Below are 8,865 nucleotides of genomic sequence, written 5' to 3' on the forward strand. Positions count from 1 at the left end.
TATTTCTACCTTTGTTTTGTTTGATTCGGGGGCGTCGCATTCGTTTGTATTGTCAAGTCATGCTAAGTCTATGGGTTTGAGAGAGTTTAAGTCTGTAAAAGATGATGTTTTTATACCATCTGGGAGTCAGTGTCTTGTGGGGAACTGTATAGAGGGGTGTCCATGGTTATTGGGCAAGTTGATCTTCCAGTTGATTTGTTGGAGTTTTTTGTGGATGGTTTTGAGATGATAGTCGGGATGGACTGGTTGGGTAAGTATAAGGCTAAAATAGACTGTCACCAAAAGAAAGTGTCTTTGATAGGTGCTAAGAGGGGTAGTGTGTCTTATCGTGGGTTTGTTATCAAACCTAAAGTCAATGTGATTGCAGCGGTGACATTGAAGTCTTACTTGAGGAAGGGGTGTTGTGACACCCTGCGATAATGCGGAAATATAACTAATAAATTTAAGCGGAAATTATGATATTTTAAAAACTTCTTATTATTAGTTAAAGTCTAACATGCGGGAGTCACTATCAAAATAAAACGAGTGCAACGATAAGTAAAGTTAGGTTATTACAAACCAAGTCTAGCAAAAAAGGGTGAAAAGATATCCCACATTATATCAAAATGAATATAACAAAGAACTCAAATAAGGTAAGGCATAAAGAATACGGGATACAATTCACTTGAATAAATAAGCATGGGATCATTCATGTTACAACAATAAGAGAAAGCAAGATAGAATAGCAAATGAGCATGTCATAGGCATATTTAAATCGCTAAAGTAAAGAAAAGAACATGGATACAGTTAGTTAATCACAAGCACGAATTCCAATTAAATGTGACATATACAACTATCTGAATTATACAAGACTAATACTTAAATCATGTGAGATAAACAAACGAGTGATCAATTATCGCAATACATGTAGTTGAAAATCATAGCCATTTCTTTGAAAACCTTTTAACAAACATTGTACGGGACGTGGCTACTAATGTCACATTCAAACTTATGGCTTGCATCTCAGCATAAGAACGGACGGGAGCATCAATCCCGGCGATCATATCGCAACTAGAAGGCTTGCATCTCACCTCAAGTATCCGATAAGACCAAGACTCTTACATCCAATCAATATAAGACGTAACTCTTGCCATGAATGACATATGCCAAGAACTATAACCAAGCAAGACCTTTACTACTCATTAGATATAATTCCCTTAGTAGGACGCCAATAATGATCATAATAACTCAGTCTTAGTCTAAATCTGGCTAGCCTCTCGGGACAGAATAGTTCCCGATTCGACATGCGGCAGAACAGTCCGCATCCAAGGCTCGTTCGACAGAACGGAAGTCGAGTACCCACATTCGGCAGAACGGCACGAAAGAGGCGGAATGAGCATAAATTTACCAACTCCCGGCAGAACGGCACGAGAACGCCGTAAACCAATATTTGGCAAAACGGCACAAGTAAGGCGTAAAGATGGTCAAGCTAGTAACACGGCATAATGACATTCCTATAAGAGTACGACTCATTACAAGTAGATGTTCAAGATAAGCATTCCATACTTGAAACTCGATAAAGATTCGACCATGACCGAGTAATAACTCATATGTGGAGTATATAATACCATTTCAATCTTATATAACTTGAATAAACCTTAAATTTCATATTTATATGTCACTTGAGCTCAAAATGGAACAAGTGATAACAAATGACTTAAGTGATACGAAACATGTGGCAAAATGTACACAAATGAATATGAACTCAAATATGAAGCATAGAGCATCATTTCATACTTTTCTAACATGAATAAACATTATACTCTATATTTAAATATTAATTAAAAATAGTATAAATAAACGATAACAAATGACTTAGGTAATGCGAAACATTAGGAAAAATATAAACAAACCCAAACCGAACCGCATTTAAGCTTGACAACCAAAACCGATGTTTAACATGTTAATGAGACATAATAAAGGGGCTCCAATGATAAAAAGTTATCAATACACCATACACAAGCATTAGAACCAAGGTTAAGATGCATACCCAACAAGAAACATAAAACCCAATTTATAACAACAAGTTTAGTACTCGACTACAACCAAGGTCAACTTCAAACGGACATAACATAAGTTCTAGACATGAGAATGAGGTAAAACCAATTGGAAGTGATATCTTATCCTCTTATGGTTCTAACGGTGGGTTATAAGCCCAAAATGATCAAGAAACGAGGAAGTAATGGCCATTTTACGAAAACTGGTCAGGCTGAAACCGTGGCTACGGTAACTTCCCACGACACATACAAACCACATATTTATCCCCAATCAATCTTATCTTATGATTACAATCCAATTGAATAAGAACATATAATTAACAAGGAATTTCATATGTATACTTGAGACGGAAATCAATAGTTTACATATCCAAGCAACCAACTTTACCCAATTGTTCTCAACTCAAAGTTTACAAACTAACAATTTCATGTCCTAATAAAACACAAATATTAAGCATGAATAAGATGGTTTACTCATTAATTCATCCATGTAACAAACCCAATTCATCCTTGTAAACACTCATGTACCCAAAAGACTAGAAATTTCTCAAACAACCATAAGATGGTTTCACATACAAATTTATTCAACAATAAACATGTAAAGATTCAAATTTTAACACACATACGAGTATCCTACAACATATAAACACACCAAATTGATGTAATGTTGAGTAACCTATCATTGTTACCTTTTAGTACTTCAAATAACACGATTCCGACTCAATACTACTTCGGAATACTAAAGCTTTCACCTAGAAACAAGTTTAAGACAAGTTTAAGATTTTTCTTACATAGAAATAAGGAGGAGAAGGAGAGGAGAAGATTGGTTTAAAAATCATAGGATTTCGTTGAGAAATGAAGAAATGACATCCGTCTTAAGCTTTGAGTTTTTGAAGGTTTAATGGTAGAAATCTCATTTTTTCTAAGGAAGAAGATGAAGAAAAGTTGCTGAAAAATTAGAAGGGAAACCCTAAAAGAAGGAGTTTTTGTTGTTTTAAAGATGGTCAATAGATTTGTTTTGACCCAATAACAAAGGCACTTGGTTTGTGACTCGGTTTTGCACTAAAAAGACTCACACTTCGACTTTTAAGGCATTCCGAGACCAAATAAAACCAAATTAATTTTTATGAAACGAAAACACGTTTTTGAAATTATAAAAGCAAATAAATAATATACTAATTAAAATTGAGTATTATTAAATTAACGATTTTAATAAATTACCATTAGGTTAAATTCGCGGGTGTTACAGGTGTCCTTTGATACTGTACCATGTGAAAGATAATCACATGGTAGAGCCGACAACGACTGAGATACCTGTGGCGGAGAGTTTCCAGATGTTTTTCCAGATGAGATACCGGATTTACCGTCGAAGAGAGAGATCGACTTTAATGTGGAGTTGAAACCAGGGACGGGACTGATTTCTAAGACCTCGTACCGTATGGGTCTTAAGGAGTTAGAGGAGCTAAAGAAACAGTGGAATGACTTGGTTGACAAGGGGTACATTAGACCTAGTGTATCATCTTGGGGTACACCGGTCTTGTTTATAAAGAAGAAAGATGGGAGTTTGAGGCTGTGTATCGACTACAGAGAGTTAAACCTTGTTACAGTGAAGAACGGGTATCCTTTACCAAGTACAGATGATATTTTTGACCAGTTGAGTTGAGCTGGTGCCTTTTTGGAGATTGATCTAAGGTCGGGGTACCATAAGGCGATGATTCGGGAAGAAGACATACCAAAGACAGCTTTTCGATCGCGGTATGATCACTATTAGTATGTGGTGATGCCGTTTCGGTCAAGGAATACGCCAGTAGTGTTTACGGAGCTGATGAACCGGGTTTTTAGCCAATATTTGGATCAGTTTGTGATTGTATTTATAGATGACATCTTAGTCTATTCCAAGACTAAGGAGGAGCACAAGGAGCACTTACGATTGGTGTTGCATACTTTACGTGATAACCAATTGTATGCAATGTTGTCTAAGTGTGAGTTCTGATTAGAGAAAGTGGCCTTTCTGAGCCATGTAATTTCTAAAGAGGGTGTATCTGCTGATCCTTGCAAGATAAAGGTGGTGTCTAACTGGGAGGCACCAAAGAATGTGGCCGAGATCAGAAGTTTCTTGGGTTTTGCAGGGTACTATTGACGGTTCGTGAAGGACTTTTCAAAGATTACCAGACCTATGACTGCTTTGATGAGGAAAGAGAATAGGTTTCGTTGGCATGATAGTTGTGAGATGGCGTTCCAAATGTTAAAGGAGCGTTTGACCACAGCTCAGGTCTTTGCTTTACTTGAAGGGAGTGAGAATTTAGAGGTGTATACAGATGCTTCGAAGAACGGGTTGGGTTGTGTGTTGATGCAGAATGGGAAAGTAATTGCCTATGCTTCTAGGCAATTGAAGTCGTTTGAGGAGAACTATCTGACGCATGATCTGGAGTTGGGTTCAGTTGTTTTTGCTCTCAATATTTGGAGACACTATCTATATGGGGCGACCATTAAGGTGTATTTTGATCACAAGAGTTTAAAGTACATCTTTACTCAGAAGGAGTTGAACATGAAACAGAGGAGGTGGATGAAGCTCATAGGAAACTGTGACATGGATATTATATGCCACGAAGGGAAGGCAAATGTTGTGGCCGATGCATTTAGTAATAAAAGTGTGCATTCTCTATGCACAGTTATGTCACAGATGAGACTAAAAGATGAAGTGACCAAGATCGGGATTCATGTGATCCAAAAGGGGGATGCCAGGGGAGATTTGACAGTTAAACCAGATCATTATGATGATATTTGTAGGAAACAGGCTCTTGATTCTAAGATTCAAGAGTGGAGAGCTGTAGTAGAGAAGGGGACAGTGTCTCGGTTCTCTATTCATTCTGATGGGAGTGTTCGGTTTGATGGGAGATGGTGTGTACCTAAGGATGAAGAGTTGAAAAAGATAATCATGACAGAGGCTCATTGCACTCCATATTCAGTGCATCCAGGTGGTGACAAACTTTATTAGGATCTTAAAAAGACGTTTTGGTGGCCTGGGATGAAGAGGGAAACAGCTGAGTTTGTGGCTCAATGTTTGACTTGCTAGAGAGTCAAAGGGGAACAGCAAAGACCGCAAGGTAATATTTAGTCTTTAGAGGTACTTGAGTGAAAATGAGAATCTATCTCCATGGATTTCATTGTAGGATTACCGAGGACTCAACAAGGTAATAACATGATCTGGGTGATCGTTGATCATTTGACCAAGTCAACTCATTTTATTCCCATGAAAGATACGTGGAGTATGGTGAAGTTGGCAAATGGCTACAAGAAGAATGTAGTGAGGTTAAATGGGGTGCCAAAGGACATTGTGTCAGATCGACATGCGAGATTCACTTCTCGATTTTGGCTAGAGTTACAGGAATTGATGGGGACTACTTTGAAGATGAGTACTGATGGTGAACGAGTCGTTGTTCACTCAATCAAACACATTTATATTCTCAACAAACAACTAGCTTGGGAATGCCAAGGCCAGTTCTGGGACGCCCGTCCTAAGCTGCTTTTCTTCTTCTTGTTTTGGCTGCCCCCTAATCCTTGGGGGTCTTTCTTTGGTCGTGGGGATCCTTTGTCATTTCCCAATTCCTTGTTTTATTGACTTAGGCCTTTAGTGTTTGTCTCCTCTTCGATGCTTGGTCGTTGGGTGTTATCAATTTAGCTCTGTTTCACTCCGTTTAGGCAAAGTTAGTGTTCCTCTCCTACAAAGGACACCAAACCTCATGGAATATGCATAAAAGGAAGCTAAAGACAAGAAACGACCCTAATACATACTAAAAAGTATAGGAATTAGGCTAGTTAGGGGACTAAATGTGCGTAAATAAGAGTCACATCAAGTAATGCATTTCATCCTGTGACAGATGGGAAGATAGAAAAGAACAATCAAGACCCTAGAAGACATGTTAAGGGCTTATGTGATGGAGTTTGGTGGTAACTGGGAAGATAGGTTGGATTTGATTGAGTTTTCTTACAATAACAGCTACCATACGAGTATTGGGATTGCTCTGTTTGAGGCATTGTATGGGAGGAGATGTAGGAGTCCAATTTGTTGGGATGATAGCACTGAGGCAGTGGTTTTAGGACCACAGATGGTACAGGATATGGTGGAACAGGTAAAGTTGATTCGGCAAAAGATGAAAGCGGCACAGGATCGACAAAAGAGATGTGCGGATTTATATTCTCGAGACATCGTGTTCCAAGTTAGGGACAAGGTTCTTTTGAAAGTGTCACCTATGCGTGGGGTGATGTGATTTGGTAAGAAAGGGAAGCTAAGAAAGAAGTTCCTTGGCCCTTATGCGGTTTTGGATCGTGTGGGAGAGATTGCTTATCGGTTAGCTTTGCCACCAGCTTTGGATCGTGTACACAATGTGTTTCATGTATCTCAACTACGGAGGTATGTGAGTGACCCTTCTCATGCGAAAGAGGTTGAGCACATTGAGTTGGATGAATCTTTGTCTTACCTTGATATGCCAAAAGAGATCCTAGATCGCAAGGTTCGTAACACTAGAACTAGGGAGACAGTGTTGCTAAAGGTTTTATGGTCCAATCACAACATTAAGGAATCAACTTGGCAGGTGGAGGTAGCTATGAAGGAACTCTATCCGTCTCTATTTGATCAGGTATGTGTGGTTACGTGGACATAACCATGTTTCCTTAAAGGGAGTAGGAGATGACCGCATAAGGTTTTGGTACGGTTTTTGGTCAGTTTTGGTAATGTTAGTTTTTGCTTTGAGTCATAATGAGTTGTATTTAAGTTTTGTTTTTGAGTTTAGTTGTGTCGTTGCGTTATAGTTGAATATTGTGAGTTTGTTTTTTAATAGGGGTTTGAACTTCGGGGACGAAGTTCATTTTTAAGGTGGAAAGATTGTAATACCTCAAATATTTGAGCTGTTGGGTACTCTATCGAGTAGGACTTACTCTGTCGAGTAAGTCTTGGTTGCTATCTGGATAGTATTCTGCTTTGTAGTTACTCGATCGTAATGCGTTAAGAGCTATATAAAGTGATTTCGACAGTTCCTTTTACCTTTTACCTTTATTCTCTAAACTTTTCAAAAAAGAATAACAACGACGTTCCTCCTCTTCACTCTTTGTTATCAAATCAAGGGTTAGGGTCGTCGGATTTCTGAGTTCATCACATCCTTGTGATCGTTGTTTTGTGGGTAAGATCTTTGTACTACTTTTATATCAGATAGTTAATATTGTTTAAAACCCTAATTGGGTAATATGGGGGTTTTTGGGATTGATTATGCGATAGATTGTGATTATGTGATTAATTGATTATAAGAGGTGATTTCGTAGAAGAAGGTTTTTGATCCGCTGCATTTGGTTTATTGTTGGTGATTTCGTCTCAGGTAGGGTTTCCCTACTCAGTTGACTGTGTAACTATTATAAGTAGGCATGGTTGTTTGATTGGCATAAATGTTGTTATCGCACTTTGGAAATGACATGTTTTATTGGTATTGTAGATTGGTTGATTGTTTGTCTGTGGTTCGCGAGGTGCGCCCTCGACTGAGTGGAGTCACTTGCGGGAGTGGCTTCACGCCCTTAATTCACCCCATGTGGTTCCCGTCACAAGGGGGATGTGCACATTAATGGACATGGGTTATTCCCTCGATGGTGTTAAGCAGGGCTTAGGTGGTACGCTGCGGTCCCTACTGGCGGTTGGAATATCTGTTGTGATGGATATTCTGGCAGGACTACACACTTTAGTGTGTAGTCAGATGTTTGGTGATGTGACGGAGTTCGAGGAATCTGATTGTGTAATTGACTGTTGCTATTGGCTTATCTTGTTTATGGAGTAACTGACCATGTTTAAATGTTTTGAAAACTGTGGTGATCCATTTGGGGATGGTGAGCAGTTGATTAGCAGGTATATCTTGGATACGTGCGGGATCTAGCTGGGGATGGAGTCACCACGTGTCAGAGTCGTAGTCTTCCGCTGTTTTGTCATCACACTTTTTGCTTTAGCTGGTTTGCAGTTTTGAGATAGTTGTATTTTACTTTTCAGTTTTGGTTTTGATGTACGCACATTAAACTTTATACTTAAAATACGTTTCTTGATAGTCACTTTTGAATACTATGCCTCGGGTAACCGAGATGGTAGCATCACCATGTACTAGGGTGATCTTGGTAAGGCATCTTGGTGTATGGGGTGTTACAGTAAGTTTCAAAAAATGAATTATATAAGGGAGTAATAATCAATTTACCCTTTATTTTATTATGCTTTACTATATAATTTCTTGTTTAAGTTCTTTATTATCCTCTTCTTTATTTTGCCAGACATGGAAGAAGGGCGGGCTGAGATTTCGTCCTTTTTGTTGTTGTTGACCTTTTCATTTGCTTCCAACCAATAGGAGGGCGACATCTACTGGGTCACCAACTGGGTTGGAAGTAGACCTATCAAATTTACCCGAAAACCTGACCCGGTTTTCAGGTTCAAGACCCGAAAATTTCGACTCGGTGACCTGTTAGACATGAACCCAAAATGACCCGTTATTATAGGGTCGAGACCCGAGCCGAACGGGTCGATCCGTTAGGTTATGGGTAAAATAAGAATTTTATTAAAATATTAATATTTATATCTTGTATTTGATAGAATAGTTAAAAAAATAAGTTTTTTGCTATTTAAAATTACAAACATAACTACAATGTCAATTTTATATAACTTTTATAATATTTAATAATAAAGTAATTATTAAAAAAACTTTATTTTAATAATTATTGAATATAATTAATGTAAACATTGAATATGATTAAAATATTAATTTTAAATATGTTTTTCCTTTAAAAAAATTAATTAAAAAAATCA

This window comes from Silene latifolia, chromosome 9, assembly GCF_048544455.1.
Source record: "Silene latifolia isolate original U9 population chromosome 9, ASM4854445v1, whole genome shotgun sequence".
Taxonomy (NCBI): Eukaryota; Viridiplantae; Streptophyta; class Magnoliopsida; order Caryophyllales; family Caryophyllaceae; genus Silene; species Silene latifolia.